The sequence below is a fragment of the Rhinolophus ferrumequinum genome, chromosome 8, assembly GCF_004115265.2.
Source record: "Rhinolophus ferrumequinum isolate MPI-CBG mRhiFer1 chromosome 8, mRhiFer1_v1.p, whole genome shotgun sequence".
Taxonomy (NCBI): domain Eukaryota; kingdom Metazoa; phylum Chordata; class Mammalia; order Chiroptera; family Rhinolophidae; genus Rhinolophus; species Rhinolophus ferrumequinum.
The window spans coordinates 871,717-889,693 of record NC_046291.1 but is presented as its reverse complement, the minus strand read 5'-3'; the positions used below and the strand labels follow the sequence as shown (position 1 = coordinate 889,693).

Genomic DNA, 17,977 nt, shown 5'->3' with positions numbered 1-17,977 from the left:
GGCCTCTGACCCGGCACCCTCACCATCCCCGTGTGGCAGGCCCCCCACCTTGTTCCTCCATTAGCATCCTGTCGTCAGCGTAATCCAGGGCCCAGCCAGCTGGGTGTCTGTCCTGCATTATGACAGAAGGTCTTGGGAAAAACAGCCGCTGCCTGTTGTCCATTCGCATGCGTGTGGGCCGCTTCTGACCTTTCCCGCCTCACTCCATCATGGGCACACCCGTGCCTGAGGCCTTAGTGCCCCCCCCACGAGCCTGCGGTCATCCATGTGCTCCGTTCCGCAGGGGCCAGCACGCGCACGGCGTCAGACCCCGGGGCAGGCCTCGTCTCCGACCTGCACGGGCCCCTTGGCCTTCCCGACAGTAACGTCTCTGACCCCCTAAGGGTGTTGGTCGCATGTCAGTCCCCACTATGTGCTTGGAGACTGGACATGGTCCCACAGGCCCACTGTGGGCCAGTCCTGGCAGGCTCTGTTGTTAACTGCCTGACGTGTGTCCCATTCTGACAGGGCCCATGAGGACGCTCTGGTTAGTGTCAGCTCAGGACCTGTGTGCCCCTGAACCGCTGGTTCTCAAATGTCTGACGTCCCTCTACCTCTCCTGGAGCACAGCCTCCAGTAGGGGGCCATAGCTGGGCAGGGCTGGGGGCTTCTGGGGGAGTCTGTCCTGCACACGTGGTGGGGGTGGAGCCTGCCTCTTGGGACCCGGCCACCTCTTCAGTCAGTGGGTCCCGGGCCTGGCACTCTCTGTCCCCCAGCCAGGGCTTCTGTGAGGACCTCCTGACCCCTGGCCTCCAGCCATCTGCCTGTCACCCTTGCAGCCCTGTCTGCATGCACCTCAGGCCGGCAGTGCTCAGGGCCCACTGACACCATCTCTTCCCCAGCAACACCTCTGACTCAACACTGGAGCAAATTTAACAATCGGGCAGGACAAGACCACCACCTGTGCCAGGGGCCACCGTACCCCTGCCACTAGAGACAGTCCTTGTGGCCAGCAGGCAGTGAGTCACCCAGCTCCAAACCCCAAACCCCATGGCATCGACTCTCTTCCGGACTAAGGTTGGATTCTGCAGAGGCAGACGCTGAAATAATTGTGGGGTGAAAGCTGTTTATAAGGGCAGAAGGAGGAGTCTGACTCAGTGCTGGCCCCCACATCCCGGCCACACTGCCAGGGGGCTCTGGAGCATCCGGCTCCCACATGGGGCTGAAATGCTGGTGTTGACACCCGCCTGGCTCCGTCTCCCAGGCACGCTGGCCAAAGGGGCTGACAGCAGGAGGCTGGGAGCAGAACGTCCTGCAGGGCCCCGAGGCCCCACGTGCCCACACACACTCCAGGTCACCCCTGTCCGGCAGACTTACTGTTAGCTGCCCCGCCCCTTCCCTCTCAGGAGCATCCATTTGGATGAAAACTGTCAGCCTGGTGCCATCTTCAGTGGGGACCCTTCAGAGGGAATTTACCCTTGGCTTGAAAGCCTGGGGGGATCCCTGGGGAATGCTCAGCTGGCTACAGACTGAGTGGTGCCCCTTAAATTCTTCTGTTGAAGCCCCAACCCCCACGTGATGGTATTTGGAGGTGATGAGGTTTAGATGAGGCCACGAGGGTGGGCCCCTGTGCTGGGAGCAGTCCTTATCAGAAGAGACTCCAGAGGACTCAGCGAGAAGGTGGCATCTGCCAGCCGAGAAGAGAGCCTTCTCCAGGGACCGAATTTGCCCGCGCCGTGACCTTGGACGTCCATCCTGTAGAAATCAGTGTTGTTTCAGGTTGCCAGCCTGTGGTAGCTTGTCAGGCAGCTCGAGCCAAGACAGAAGGGGAGCAAGCAGGGCGGGGCGCTGCCCAGAGCTGCTCCTGTCCTCTGAGACTGTGGCAAAGGTCACCCCAGTGGCCTTGCTCCCTGAGCCTCCATGGGTGGGCTCTCTGCAGCCGCTCTGCTTTGAGCTCATTCTGATCTTTTTGGGGCGGAGGCCATCCAGACCCCCATGTCCCCGCCCAGCCCACAGCCCCTTCTGCAATTGCCGTCCCACCCGATGGCCCTGCCTGGGTGATCTGCCACAGCGCAGCTCACCAACATCACTGCCTCCGGCTGTGGACACGACGCTGGCTGGCAGATGCTGGCCGGGGCTGCCGCTCCAGCTGGGGCATCCCAGGGAGGCCTCCAGGGGCGCCGTGGAGCTGCAGCCCGTGCCTCTGGGCTCTGGATCCATCTGTCAGTCTTCCCTTCGCTTCTTTTGCTGCAAAGCAGTTGATTCCATGCAAATAGAGAAAGCTGAGCATTTCCCCACCCATTAAGATTGCCGATGGGTGCCTCAGCAGGGGATTGGCGAGTGCGGTGGAGTGCCATCCTCCCAAAGGAGGGGGCTGTGCTACAAACCCTGAAAAATAAGATGCTGACAACTTATCACTTCTGGGCAAGGCACCAAGAACCCTCCAGAACCCTCGAAGGCAGGGGCTGGCCTTTCCACCGTGGGGGTGGGGTATGGGGGGGTGCCGGCAGGCAGCCAGGGGCAGCTCCTCCACAAGGTACCCTTGGGTAACTCTCCCTTTCCCCGCCCTGGAAGCCCTGCTGTGATCAGATCTGGGGCTGCGTCAGGGTCTCTCGCTGGGTGATGGGGTAGGACTCGCCTGGCAGAGGGCCCTGGCGGATGGAGGACGGAGGACAGAGATGGAAAGTCAGCCGGGGGAGACAGTTGCCACCTGGGCTTCTGGGACGCGCAGCTGAGGCTGAGGAAGCAGGGGTCTGGGCACAGTGGGGCCCGGTCTCCACGCCCCTCCCGCCACACATGGTTCCAGGTCCACCGGCAGCACTGAAGGAGCCTCCCCCAGGGCAGACTCAGCCCCCAACAGGCCAGCTGCCACTCAACGCAGCCCCCACCCAGCTGGGTGACCTCCAGAAGCAGCTTGTGCCCTCTGGACTCCCAGTGTGTCCCCTCTCTCAGGGCTGGCCCTCTGCTTTTCCCTGGAGTCCTCGGCCGCCTGGAAGTGACTGCTGAGAACGTGGTGGACCTGCTCCCCGGGGTCTTTCAGGGTCCGAGCACGCCCGGCGGCAGTGGCCGTGCCCCTTGCCACCCCTTGCCACCCCCTACTGGAACTCGGATGCACCAGACACTTCAGCCTCAGTTTATATTCTTACGTCTGACACTGGCCCCGAGCCCAGTGCAGGGCAGCCCAGGCTGAACTGGGGCTGCGGACCTTGGGGCCCGCACAGACTGGGAGGGCCTGGGGCCCAGGCAGGCCACTGCTGTCTCAGCCGGCCTGGGGCTCCGTGGGACTCAGAGGCAGCCACGAGCAGGGCCAAACTGAGTGTCAGTGCTGAGCCCAGGCTGTGTCCAGGGCCCGGCCTGTCGGGTCCCCAGCTGCTCCGTGGACCTGCTGGTGGGGCACTGTGTCGGGTGATGACTGCCTCCCTCCCGTTCGCGGTGACCTGGCAGACCCAGGCGGGCAGGTCTGGGAGTGAGCAGGTGAGAACACCTCCTTTCCCAGCAGACTTTGTCCCGTGTCAGTTTCCTTCTTGGCATCTCGCACCACTTCCTGTTCCAGGCATGGTGGCCATGCCTTCTCGGTAAGAGCCGTGTCCTGCCCAGCCCTGGTCCTCAGTCTTCTCTGTGACTGTCCCGCCCGCTTTCCCTCCCGCAGGCCCGGGTCAGTCTCGTGGTGGGGTGGGGGCAGAGCTTCCGCGTGAGCATCGAGGCCCTGGTGCCCTGAGAGTAGGTAGTCAGGGAGGGGGCCTGGCTGGGGGCTTCCTGAGCAGCAGGCAGGAGGGACCTGGAGTGAGACGGCAAGGGCCGGCCAGGCTGGGGCCAAGGCTCTCAGACGCTCCAGGCTCGTTACTCTCTGTCTCCCTCTCCATTCATAACCATTTCCTGCTGAGTGCCCCATGTTGGCCTCACCTGATTTTGCTGCAGTCCCCCTGCCCCCAGTATTTAACAGATTTAAGCCAGCTTTGCTGCACTTTGACATGAATGGAAGAGTCACTTTGCTCCTGGGGACATTTTGGGGTCTTTGGACATGACTGTGCCCCATCAGGGGAGGGCCTTCTCTGGTTCTGAGCATGAGTTTGCGGGGGCAGGCTGAGCCCACCAGCTCCCTAGAGTTCTCAGCTCTGCAGCTGTGGGGCCCCCTCCCTCCCCGGGGAAGCCCAGACGGAAGCCGTGGGCTCTGGCTGCAGCCTGTGGGCGTCCAGTCCGTGTCAGGACCCTCTGGCCATTCCTGTCTGATTTCTTGAAAGTAAGGTTGTGTCTCACATACAGCGTCGTCCCCAGTTGGGGCTGAGACCACGAGGCCTGCTCACCCAGGGAGTGGAAGGCTAGTCGGGGACACTTGTGTGTGTTTCCTAAAGCACCTCACGCACAGACACACACACACACAGGTACACACCCCACACATGGACACACATGCACACACATGCACACACATGCACACATACACGCACGCACACACAGACATACACACACACACACACACACTCTCTGTCGACTCCCACACCCCCACACACAGAGCTAGGGCTCAGGCCCCGCCCCCCTCAGCTGCCTAGGACTCCTGGTCCCTTTACAAGTCAGCCAGGAGGTGAAGTTGCTGGGCAGGGAGCCAGCAGTGGCTTGGCCTGGGCCAGGTCCTGGTCCCCTAAGGTTCCTGGGGCCTGAGCAGGGGTGACGATGGGAGGCTGTGGCACACGTGTGTTTCTGTGTTCTCGCTGGCATGGGCTCATCCCTCGTCCCCCACACCCCACTGAGAAGACCAACCAGCTTCTCATACCACTCTCCTCCACCTTGGCCCCCTCTGCCCCCTAATTCCGAAGTCCTCTGCAAGCATGCAGTGGGGTGCTGTGGACGTGGCCGAGACGCCAGGAGCCTCTGCCCTTGAGGGGTCGTTAGGGGATGAGCCGCACATAGGTCCCCTAGATGGCCCTGACCACCCCATGATGTGTGGGGTGGTCCGTGACCAGCTTCGGGTCAGCTGAGTGCAGGGCAGAGGCTGGCAGAGGAGCTGGGCACCCGCAGGGAATAGAAAAGGCTCTCGTGCCAGCTGTGGGGAGTGGGCTCAGAGAACGTGACAAGAGCTGAGGCTGGAGAGGTAGGTCAAGGACCTTGAGGCCGTTTAAGGAGCTTGGGCAGGAGGGAGCCACTTCAGTTTACACAGGAACTGATGTGAGTATGTTTGACACCTCCCTCTGGCTGAGGTCTCAGAGATGGTCTGGAGGCAGGGACCAACCAGAAGACTGCTGCAGAATCCAAGGGAGAGGTGACGGTGGCCTGGCTGAGGGAGCGGTGACGGTGGCCTGGCTGAGGGAGCGGTGACGGTGGCCTGGCTGAGGGAGCGGTGACGGTGGCCTGGCTGAAGGAGAGGTGACGGTGGCCTGGCTGAGGGAGCGGTGACGGTGGCCTGGCTGAGGGAGCGGTGACGGTGGCCTGGCTGAGGGAGCGGTGACGGTGGCCTGGCTGAGGGAGCGGTGACGGTGGCCTGGCTGAGGGAGCGGTGACGGTGGCCTGGCTGGCAGGCAGTGGTGGAGGTTGAGAGGTCAGAGTTGTGGGATGCCCAGAAGCTAAGCTGTCTAACACAACGCCCTTTGGTTTGGTTGTGTTTGTTCCCAGTATATAGAGATACTTTTTTTGTATATTAATCTTATGTCCTATAACTTTGCTAGTTCACTTACTAGTTCATTGTTTTGGGGTTTTGAGGTAAATGCCTTGGGATTTTCTGCATACACAATTACATGTCCTTTGTGAAACTTTCTAGTTTTCCTTCTTCCTTCCCTCTCTGATAGCAGGTTTTTTCTTGCCTCATCTCCCCTGGTTAGGACTCCAGCTGGAACATGCCAGCTGGAACACAGACACACGTGTGCCACGGCCGCCCATCGTCACCCCTGCCCAGGTCCCAGGAACCTGCAGGGGACCAGGACCGGCCCCTGACGCAGTGGCCCCGGCCCAGCCATTTTGAATAGAAGTGGTGAGAGCTGTTTTCCCTGTGGCTGACGCAGTGGGACAGGGTCTCCCACCACTAAGAGCGCAATTCCCTGCAGGTTGTCTGCGAGGCCTTTTGTCAGGTCAAGGGCCTTTTGTCATTCCTCGTTTGCTGAGCATTTCTGTCATAAACAGGGGTTGGGTTTTGCCAAATTATTATTATTTTTTGCATTGATTGAGAGGATTATATAAATGTTCTCCTTTATTAATGCAGTAAATTATATTGATTGATGTTCTAATGTTAAAATCAGCCTTACATTCCTGGGGTCCTTGGGATATGATTGACTTTATATGTATATATATTGCTAGATGCAATGAACTAACATTTTCTGAAGGATTTTTGTGTCTATGGTCAAGCAGGATATTGATCTGTAGTTGTCTTTTCTTGTAACATTGTTGTCCAACGTTGGTATGAGGGTAAATCTTGCCTTCGAAAATGAATAGGGAAGTGTCCTCCTTCTTCTCTCTTTTGAAAGTGTTTAAGATCGATGTCATTCTATCCTTAGATGTTTGATGGAACCCATCAATGGCGCCATCTGAGTCAGGAGTTTTTGTAGAAAAGGATTTAAATTACGAATTCAGCAACTTTAATAGATATAAGCTATTCAAATTTTCTATTTCTTGTACAAATGTTGGCAAGTTGTGACTTTTAAGAAGCTGAGGCATTTCAACTAAGTTGTCAAATGTGTTTGCAGAAAATTATTAATAGAGTTCCATTTTTCTTCTGCTAATATCTGTAAGATCTGACATGATGCATCTTCTTTCATTTCTGGTATTAGTCATTTGTGGTTTTTTTTTTTTTTATCAGTTTGGCTGAAGGTTTATCAACTTTTCAAAGAACCAACTTTCATTTTATTGATTTTTTTCTATTGTTACTTTTCTATTATATTTCTATAGTTTCCACTTTTTCTTATTTATTTTCTTCTACTTATCTGAGTTTAAATTATTGTTGTTGTTTTCTAGCTTCCCAAAGTGGAATCTTAGATCAATGGTTTTAGAACTTTCCTCTTTCCTAATATAAGCACATAAAATACTACAAAATTTCCTCTAAACATTGCATTAGCTTTATCTCATTAATACTGATAGGTTGTGTTTCCATTATCATTGAGTTCAAAGTATTTTCTAGCTTCCCTTTGATCACTTATTTGACCCTTGAGTTAATTGTAAATGTGTTGTTTAATTTCCAAATATTTGGGTATCGTTTAGATACAACTTTTTGTCATTGATTTCTACTTTGGTGGCATTGTGGTTGAGGAACATACTCTGTATGGTTTCAGTCATTTTACTTGTTTTGAGACTTGTTTTATTACCTATTTTGGAGAAGTTCATATGTGTACTTGAAAAGAATATGTATTCTGCTGTTGTTGGGTGTACTGTTCTCTACATGTCAGTTTGGACAAGTTGATTGAAGTTGTTCAGGTCTACTGTGTCCTTACTAATTTTTCTCTCAGTTACTGAGACAGGAGAGTCAAAATAACCTGGTGCAATTGTGGACGTGTCTGCTTTTCCTTCTCAGTTGATGCTTTTATCATGATGAACTGTCCCTTTTTATCTCTGGTAAGATTCCCTGCCCTGAAGTCTACTTTGATATTACTGTACCCATTCCAGCTTTCTTATGATTAGTGTGTGCATTTTATATTTTTTCCATTTTTCACTTCGTTTTTGTTTTTTCACTTTTAACCTGTCTTATTATTGAAAATGTTTATCATTTAGATAGCATGTTGTGACTTCTTGCTCCTAAAATCCTGTTTTATAATCTTTGCCTTTTACTTATAGTTACATTTAATGTAATTATTGAAATGGTTGGATTAAATCTACCATCTTGCTATTCGTTTTATATTCATCCATTATATCTCATCTAGTCTTTGTACTTTTTCTCCCTCTTTTTAATTGAATATTTTGTTTTATGTTCCATGTATCTCCTCTACTGGCTTAATTACACTTCTTTGTTTTATCTTTTCAGTGGTTGCTGTTGGGTTTACAGCATGGGTATCTAACTTGTCAATGACTGATCGGATGTAGGAGGGAGGGGAAAGGACAGGAGGGGGAAACTGAGTGTCAAGAATGACACGCAAACATCTGTGTGGACAGCAAGAGGGATCAGTCTCTGAGACGCGGAACTTAGAAGGAAGATTCGATTACTGGGGCCATGGGGAAGTGGCTTGATGATGTGGTCAGTTTTGGACAAGTGGCATTTGAAGTGCTTGTCAGACATCCAAGAGCAGATGCTCGGTAGACAGTTCCATGGCCCAGGGGTGTGGCTGGAGCTGGCGGCTGGAGCCATGGGCATAGGTGTGACCGTTGAATCGACAGGACTGGGTGAGTCTACTTATGGAGAGTGGTGATGGGACAAGAAAAGGGTCCAGGACCGAGCCCCAGTGAAGCCCAATTTAGAGACCAAATGGAGAGTAAGAGGTGTGAGAGGGGAAGCCAGATGGGAAGGAGCAAACAGGGCAAGTGTGTTGTCGTGAAGCCAAGAAGGTAGTACCCGGCAGTGCCCCCTGGGCACTGCCACAGAGGGTTCCGGAACGTGAGCAGGGTGCCAGGGGGCCTCGGAGACCACTTGAAGCTCTCCACCTTACCTGTGTACATGTGCATGGGTATACATTTAGAGCTATTTGGTGTTTTAATAAAAACTTTGAAAAATAAAGTACTAAGGGTGGGTCACCTCTGCCAAATGCTGCTGGGAGGAGGAGTCACATGATACCTGGCAGGGGGCCTGCTTGAGGGGGGGTGACAGGGGGATGTTTCCAGGGACCTGAGTGTGGTGGGAGCCTAATCCCAGTGGTTATACCCCGAGGAGTTCTGAGGAAATCAACACTGTGCGTGAGGAGAGCTCTTCTGGGAGAATTTACGAGACCTCAGCCATTGCATGGTCCTCTAGCAGGGCTGGGCAGTCAGCTGGCACCATGGAGCCTGGCCAAATTCAGGGTCAGGGTTTTCCAGAGGGGCAGGTGCAGTGCAGGGAGGTTGAGCATTGCAGGACCAGTGACATGGCTGGCCGAGGTGACCATTCTCAGGAGTCCTGCCCTGGGAGCTGTTCCTTCAGCCAGCCAGCCAACCTCCAGAGCAGGTTCCCCAGGCCCCAACCCTCCAGGGACGCTTATCTAAACTGGGCCTCTGGCTTTGTACACCCCTGCGGTCTAATCGGTCTGCCTCTTTCAGTGTCGGTATCGACTTCCCAGAAGTACAAGCCCCACCTGCTGGGAGCTGTGCAGATATCGCTGACGTGGAGGAGAGGCTGGCACCCAGCTCAGGGTCTGGCCAAGGAAATCCATGTGGGAGAAAGTGAGCCAGCCATGTGGGGGATGGGTGAGGCTGGTGGACGGCAGGCCTGCAGGATGCGCAGGGCGAAAGTGAGAGCAGAGGGTGGGTGTTCCGGGTACGGGTGAGCAGATGTGAGTAGGGCCCATGAAACGTCCCTGGGTTGCTTGTGTGGTGGTGGTGGTGTGTCTATGGTCATGTGCCCGCACACACTCTGGACTCGACTTCTAAAGTGAACAAGTGCCAGGCTTCAACTCCATGTGGGCTTCAGGGCTCCTCGCGGCGACCTCGGCCTGGCTCTAACCCGACTTAACAGCCCGGCCGGACTCCACCCTCACGCTGTCCTTCACCTTATTCCGGCCCAGAGGCAGCCTGCTCTCCTCCCCTACCCCGTGCCCACTCCCCCACGCCTCCCCGTGCATCTTCCTCCCCATCTCCAGGGCCTCCTCCCCTCCACAGCCCAGCAGTGGCTGGGGCCAGCTCAGGACCCTTGCTGCTCCTTCCCCCACCCTTTGGTCCCCACTGTGGACTCCCTGCTCTCAAAGCTGTCGCCAGGAGCGTTCCAGCCTCTCCTCCATGGCCCATGGCACCCTTGAGCCTGTCACTGTCCCTCCTGGACCTTAGTTCACCCAGTCCCCAGTCCTGGGGGGGCCTCTGCTCTCCAGGCGGGAGTAGGGCCATGAGCTCTGGGCTTCCTTCCTCACCCACATGGAGTGGGGGTCCTCTCCCAGGTGTTGGGTAGTGCCCAGCTGGTGCCCATCTTTGTGTGTGAGTCCCTGTGGGCAGTCCCTCTGACTCAGGCTTGTATGGGCCACACAGCCCTGCCTCTCCCATAGAGCCCCTCCCATAGACATAGCTTGGCAGAAGTGTCTGTGTATACACACATGTGTGGGCACACACAGGTATGCATACATGTGTGTTCATGTGTTTGTATGTGCACACATGTGTGCTATATGCATGTGCACACACACGTGCGTGCTTTGTGTGCATGTGTACATGCATGTGTGGATGTGTGCGTGTGTTTGCACGTGTGCATGCGCAGGATGCACATATGTGTATATGCACATATGGGTGTGTGTTGTGTGTGTGTATCTGCAAGTGTGTATGGGGGAAGGGGAAGCTGTTTTGCACCAGCCACACCAGGAAGTCAGGCCCAAATGCAGTCAGCCCAGAGCTCGGCGTGGCCCCTGCATCCTGGCCTCCCCCTCGGGCAGCCCCAGGCCGCCCTCCGTCCAGAGTCTGCTCCCGAGCACACTGCGGCCCACGGAATCCCCCTGTCATCAGCTGCCTCCTGCCTCTGACTCTCAGGGATATCTGGTCACTACAGGACTCCTGAAAAGACCCCAGCTTTTCCTTCACTACAGTGGAGCTAAAACAAAAAGTCACAAGAGAACTTTCCGTGCTTAACAGGAACCAGTAGAGGGGTGTTTGGCTGTCTTTTTAAAAATCTTTTTTATTTTGGAAGTTTTCAAACAGATGCAAATAGACAGATTTGTATAAAGAGCCCACGAGCCCATCGCCCCACCTTTGGCAGCTGGCGAACCCGGCTGATATTGAGTCACCTCCCCCGTCTACTAGCCCGGGAACACTTTGAAGCAAGTGCCAGCCACTATGTCCCTTCGTCTACCAGAATTTCAGTATGAATGAAAGAGAAGGACCTGTAGAACTCCATGACGGCGATACCGTTACCACAGCTAACCAAAACGTGAATGCGACTGTCGTTTCGTCACACACACAGTCAGCCTTCACCTGTTCCCCTCCGTCGTGAACACTGAAGAAGTAAAATGGTTGGCTGGACTGGGGTCTGCAGAGTCCGGCTGAGCACGCGGTCCCTGTGTGTGGTCGCCGGCCCGCCAGGGCCATGACACGGGGCAGGGCGGGGGTGTAGGCCCCACAGGCAGCCCGCACCCCAGAATTGGGGACCCACCCCACCTGTCACTCTCCCCATAGCCACACTCCCAGCCCAACTCTGCAGGGAGGCCTCCTGCCCCGCGTCCTTGACCTTGGCGGGGCACTTTCTCCACGCTGACTCAGTACTTTCCACACCCAGGGCCACACAAAGGCAGGAGAATCTTCTGGGCTCCTCGCAGTGAGATGAGCCCTGCCCTGTCTGCATGTCGTCTGACTCTCGCCTGGCGTGTCCCTGCCTTTCTCCCGCCTCCTGCCTGCACTGGCACACTGGTGAGTAAAGGCTTGCTTGTGACTTGCGGTTTGGCTCAGCGTCCTCACTGGCCACCTGGCCACCAGCAGCTCGACGGGATCCGGACAGAGTCCCTGCCCTCCAGTGACTGAGGTGTCGTCAAGTCTGTTAAGGGACAGGTTTCTCCTCCTTTTCTTCATCTCCCCTTGTTGTGGGTGCTTTGCCTGGAGCGTGGTCCCCAGGCGGGGTTCGCAGCTCACACCCTGCACTGTCACTCAACAGCTCTCATCCCTGGGCCCGTAGCTCTACCTGCGTGATCAGGTTCAGGTGTGATTTTTGGTTTTGGCAGGACTGCTCCATGAGTGACTGAGTTTGGTGTTCTTTTTAAGTATAATTACAAATCCATGGGCTTAAACATTTTTGTGTTCCAATTCATTAAAATTATTCTTGTGTTGATATTCAAATCACCCCACCTTTGGGCAGTGGGAGCAAACCCAAGCGAACCAAGTCTCTTTGCCCAACAGTCTTGTTCTCTGGTATGAAGAGCTACTCCAGGCTCATGGTACCTGTTTCCTGACCCAGATGTGCTGGTCCACGTCTCTCAGGAGGCCCCCAACACCCCCCAGAAATGGTATCCAGAGGCCGCAGTCTGGAGGTAGGGGTGCTTGTTTATCGGCTTTGTCGGTGGACAGAATCGCATGTTTTCTTTGTCCAGTAAGACGGTCTGAGTGACGCCAATACCTTTCAGTCAGTCCCGACCTACCTGGTTTTTACTAATCTTATTGACGTTACAGCTGTGTTCTTCACCCCACACCAGAAATGTCAGCAGTGCCCAACATAACTGCTCTTTCGTTTTACCCCCTAACACACACTGTCGTGTGGGGTGTCAGGCGGGGTCTGTGGGGTCTCTGGTCCCGCTCCCCACACAAGAACGCAGGACATGGTGAGGCCAAAAAGGAACACTCACAGAGCCATAGGTAGGGGAGTCACACCACTATACTCTCACTGGCAGCTGGTTTGGAGACACAGGAACCAGGAGTAACACAATTCTCAACCCTCACTGTGCCGCTTGCAGGCTCAGCCACCATCTTCTTGCTAGTTCCCCCTTTTTTGCTAGCCTAGCCACGGCGGTTATATTAGTGCCCAATGGCTCACTGGTTACAGCTGACGGCCAACTAGCCACAGCTGATGGCCATTTGATCACAGTCGATGGCCATTTACTACCTGAGCCAGCACCTTTCTATGTGAGGCTGAGAGCCTGGAAACTGCTTTTTGGGGCTCTGTCCCCACACACACAATAACCCCCAGATAACAATACCAGCACAGCCATCAACAGCGTGGTTACTGAAAAGCTTAAGGTGCTTGTATGTGCTTTTAAGGTCCTTGGGTTATATACCAGGGGCACCAAAAAAATGTAGATAAGTGGACACTTTGGTCACCGTTGCTCAAGCAGTAGTTCATTATCAGAAGTGTCTGGACGCTGATGGGAACCACTTTGAGCACCTCTTGTCATTGCAGAAGTCAAACGTGACTTGTATTCATCTTTTGTTATCGGTCTATATTGAATATTACAATTTTAATAGTTTTTTCCTTTCTTAGAATGTGTATACATTTTTTTGGCACCCTCCGTAGATGTACACACAAACTGTGTTTTAAAATCATCTGGAAAACGATTACAGAAAATAAAACATCTTTGCCATTCTTTTGGTCCTCAGACTACAGAGACATACAGTCAAAATGCTGATTTTAAAATCGCTTTGAGGAGTTTGGTAGGTTTCCTGCCAACCGATAATCCAAGTTCATAGTTTCATCTTGCTTTCAAGTTTAAGAATTCCTTTAAAATCGTGATTTAATTGAATTTAGTAATTACATAAACATTTACATGTTTCTAAAGCCAAATCTATAAGCCAAGGAGCATTCACAGAAGTCTACTTTCTACCCCTCTTTTCCTCCCCCCATTTCCACCTGTTCCCCGTAGGTCGCAATTTAACGGAAAACAAGCTTTAAGGCTTATCCCTCCATTTGTGAAAACATAACCTGCTGGCCCTAAGTAAATGACTAATACACAAGTGCCAACACCTGTGCCCTTAGCAGCACTCCCTGCAGACAAGCACAGAGGTATCACAAAGACATCCCTTCCTGCACACAACTGCCCTCCGTGCTCCATGCTGGGGGCGGAACACCCTCGGTGCTGCCAGCGCCCTGTGGGTGGACGGTTGCATGGCTTCCCAGCTGGGGCCACCGACGGCCACAAGGAATAGCCTCCGAGCATCTTTTTCTTTTCCCTTTTTCAGCTTTAGGTCAATGTTTAATTTTTTTTTTTTTAGAAGGAAAATAGTGAGATTTATTAGAACTTCACATCGTTTATGAGGAAAATAAAGCTGAATATGTGATCTCAGACTGTCTTAGAAAATTCAGGATGTGTGCTTGCTGACTTTTAGCAAGGACTTTGAGGTAACTTATTAAAATAAAGATTAGATTCTTATCTTGGTGTGGTTTGTGGGGAGCATGATCCAGGAGCCTTGTGTGTTGAAGGCAGAGAACAGGGTTGAGGAAAACTATGAGAAGAAATTTTCCTGGGGATTGGAGGTGAGGGGTGATTGTTGCAAGTGATACAAACTTAACTCGGAACTTCCCAGCAGCCCAGGCGAAAGAAAAGCGATCAGATTATATACACAGCTTCTGCTCCTTCTCGCCATTGCCTAATATAAAAGAAAAGCATCTGACCACTGAGCTGTACCCCGGAAGCCGAAGCTGAACAATACTGAATGTCAACTATAATTAAATATATATGTATATATTTATTTATAGCCACAGGGTGAAAAGCACAGCCTAGGGAATACAGTCAATGGTATAGTAGCAGCTACATACGGTGTCAGAGGGGCAGTAGACTTGAGAGGGGCTATCACTTTGTTAGGGGTGTAAATGTGTAATCATTATGTTGTTTTGTACATCTGAAACCAACACAAAAAAATAAAAGAAAGAAAAGGCATTGATTCAAAGACATATAATTCCAAATTTTACTTGTATGTTTCAAGAGGAAAATGCCATGTTGATTTTTTTTTTATCTGCAGAGATAGTATTTTTTTTCTTTCTTTTTTTCATTTTATTAGTTTCAGGTGCACAAAACAAAGTAATAGTTAGACGTTTATCATTTGTATCCCTCACACTGTGTCAACCCCCCTCCCCCACCCACTATCCCTCTGACATCGCACAGAGCCATTGCATTTCCACTGTCTCTATTCCTAATGCTGTACTCCGCTTCTTGTAAGTGTATACATACATATATATACATATATATATATATAAAATTATAGTTGGCATTCGTTATTGTTCAGTTTCGGGTGTACAGTGCAGTGATCAGGCATCTACATCTTCCCTGAGGTGGTCTCCTTAATGAGACAAGTGTCCATCGGACACCCTACAAAATCTTTACAACATTATTGATTACGTTCCCCAAATTAATTTTCAAACCCCGTGGCCATCCTGTGGTTACTGATTGTTTTCTAATCCCCTCACCTTCCCCTTTATCCTCACCCCCCGCCCATCTAGCAACCCTCAGTTTTTCCTCTATGTCTCCGAAACTGTTTCCGATTAGTTCATTCACTTATTCTTTTCTTTAGATTCCACATAAGTGAGATCATATGGTATTTGTCTTTCTCTGTCTGACTTATTTCACTTAGCATAATGTTCGCTAGGTCCATCCATGTTGTTGCAAATGGTAAGATTTCATTCTTCTTTATGGCTGATTAATACTCCATTGTATAAATGTACCACAGTTTCTTAATGCAGTCGTCTAACAATGGGCATTTCGGTTGTTTCCATTTCTTGGCTGTTGTGTATAGTGCTGCAATAAACATAGGAGTGCATAAATTTTTTTGAACTAGAGTTTTGGATTTCTCCAGATAGATACCTAGGAGTGGAATTGCTGGATCATAAGGTAGTTCCATTTTCAGATTTTTGAGATACCTCCATACTGTTTCCCACAGGGGCTGCACCAATCTGCAATCCCACCAACAGTGCACAAGGGTTCCCTTTTCTCCACATCCTCGCCAGCACTTGTTGTTTGTTGATTTATTGATGATGGCCATTCTGACTGGGGTGAGGTGGTATCTCAGTGTGGTTTTTATTTGCATTTCTCTGATGGTTAGTGAGGTTGAGCATTTCTTCATATGTCTGTTTACATTTGTTCATATGTCCTTTTTAGAAAAATGTCTCTTCATGTCCTCTGCCCATTTTTTGATTGGGTTGTTTGTTTTTTTGGAGTTGAGATGAGTGAGTTTTTTATAAATTTGGGATATTAACCCCTTATCGGATATATCATTGGCAAATATCTTTTCCCATTCAGTAGGATCCCTTTTTGTTTTATTGATGGTTTTCTTTGCTGTGAAAAAACTTTTTAGTTTGATGTAATCCCACATGTTTATTTTTTCTCTTACTTCCCTTGCGCGAGGGGATATATCAGTAAAAATCTTACTCCGGGTAATGTCTGAGAAGTTTCTTCCTATATTTTCTTCTAGGTATTTTATGGTTTCAGATCTTACATTTAAGTCTTTAAGCCATTTTGAATTTATTTTTGTATATGGTGTAAGGAGGTGGTCCAGCTTCATTTTTTTGCATGTGTCTGTCCAGGTTTCCCAGCACCATTTATTGAATAGACTGTCATTACTCCATGGTACATTCTTGCTTCCATTGTCATAGATTAAATGGCCATGTACTCATGGATTTACTTCTGGGCTCTCTATTCTGTTCCATTGATCTATGTGTCTGTTTTTATGCCGGTACCATGCTGTTTTGATTACTGTAGCCTTGTAGTGTAATTTGATGTCAGGTATCATAATACCTCCCACTTTGTTCTTATTTCTCAAGATTGCTGAGGCTATCCGGGGTCTTTTATGGTCCCATATAAATTTTAGGATTATATGTTCTATTTCTGTGAAAAACATCGTTGGTAGTTTGATAGGAATTGCGTTGAATATGTATATTGCCTTAGGCAGTATGGACATTTTAACGATATTAATTCTTCCTATCCATGAGCATGGTATGTGTTTCCATCTATTTGTAACTTCTTTCATTTCTTTCTTCAGTGTCTTATAATTTTCTGAGTACAGATCTTTTACTTCTTTGGTTAAATTTATTCCCAGGTTTTTTATAGTCTTTGAAGCAATTGTAAATGGGATTGTTTTTTAAATTTCTCCTTCTGATGTTTTATTATTGGTATATACAAATGCATCTGATTTTTGAATATTAATTTTGTATCCTGCTACTTTACTAAATTTATCTATCAACTCTAATAGTTTCTTGGTGGAGTCTTTACAGTTCTCTATATATAGTATCATGTCATCTGCATATAATAACAATTTTACTTCCTCCTTACCAATTTGGATGCCTTTTATTTCTTTTTCTTGTCTGATTGCTGTGGCTAGAACTTCCAGCACTATGTTGAATAGAAGTGGAGAAAGTGGGCAACCTTGCCTTGTTCCTGATCTTAAGGGGAATGGTTTTAGCTTTTCCCCATTGAGTGTGACGTTAGCTGTGGGTTTATCATATATGACCTTTATTATGTTGAGATATGATCCCTCTATTCCCGCTTTCTTAAGGGTTTTTATCATAAATGGCTGCTGGATTTTGTCAAATGCTTTTTCTGCATCTATTGCTATGATCATGTGATTTTTATTTTTCATTTTGTTAATGTGGTGTATCACATTAATTGATTTGCGGATGTTGAACCACGCTTGCATACCAGGGATGAATCCCACTTGATCGTGTATGATCTTTTTAATGTATTGCTGAATTCTGTTTGCTAATATTTTGTTGAGGATTTTTGCATCTATGTTCATTAAAGATATCGGCCTGTAGTTTTCTTTTTTTGTGGTGTCTTTGGCTGATTTTGGGATCAGGGTGATAGGGGCCTCGTAAAAAGTGTTTGGGAGCCTTCCTTCCTTCTGGATTTTTTGGAAGAGCTTGAGGAGAATAGGTGATAATTCTTTTTTGAACGTTTTGTAAAATTCACCTGTAAAGCCATCTGGTCCAGGGCTTTTGTTTGTTGGGAGACTGTTGATTACTGATTCAATTTCCGTGGTGGTAATCAGTCTATTCAGGTTTTCTGTTTCTTCCTGAGTTAGCCTTGGAAGGTTGTATGCCTCTAGAAAATTGTCCATTTCTTCCAAGTTGTCAAATTTGTTGGCATATAGTTGCTCATAGTAACTTCTTAAAATTTTTTGTATTTCTCTGGTATCTGTTGTCACTTCTCCCTTTCATTTCTGATTTTATTAATTTGGGTCCTCTCTCTCTTTTTTTAAATAAGTCTAGCTAAAGGTTTGTCGATTTTGTTTATCTTCTCTAAAAACCAACTCTTGGATTCATTGATCTTTTGTATTGTTTTTCTTGTTTCTATTTCATTTATTTCTGCTCTGATCTTTATTATCTCCTTCCTTGTACTCCCTTTGGGCTTATTTTGCTGTTCTTTTTCTAGATCCCTTAAGTGTGAAGATAAACTGTTGGTTAGTGATTTTGCTTGTTGCTTTAGGTAGGCCTGCAATGCTATGAATTTCCCTCTTAGGACTGCTTTTGCTGCATCCCATAGATTTTGGGTCGTCGTGTTTTCATTTTCGTTTGTCT

The 17,977-nt window shown here is 49.8% G+C and overlaps 1 protein-coding gene across 2 annotated transcripts in view; it reads left to right on the top strand.

The window, feature by feature from the left end:
• Window positions 1-3,503: 3,503 nt before the first annotated feature.
• The window catches only part of LOC117025477 (G-protein coupled receptor 35-like), a 29,064-nt gene continuing 14,590 nt past the window's right edge, over window positions 3,504-17,977 (top strand). Inside the window, exons 1-2 of one of the 2 annotated variants that reach the window (XM_033111373.1) lie at window positions 3,504-3,554; window positions 11,267-11,397. The gene's annotated coding sequence lies outside the window, so the exon portion shown is untranslated. Of the gene's footprint in view, window positions 3,555-11,266; window positions 11,398-11,929; window positions 12,012-17,977 lie in introns of those variants that run through there. The other variant, XM_033111375.1, reaches the window with a different exon arrangement.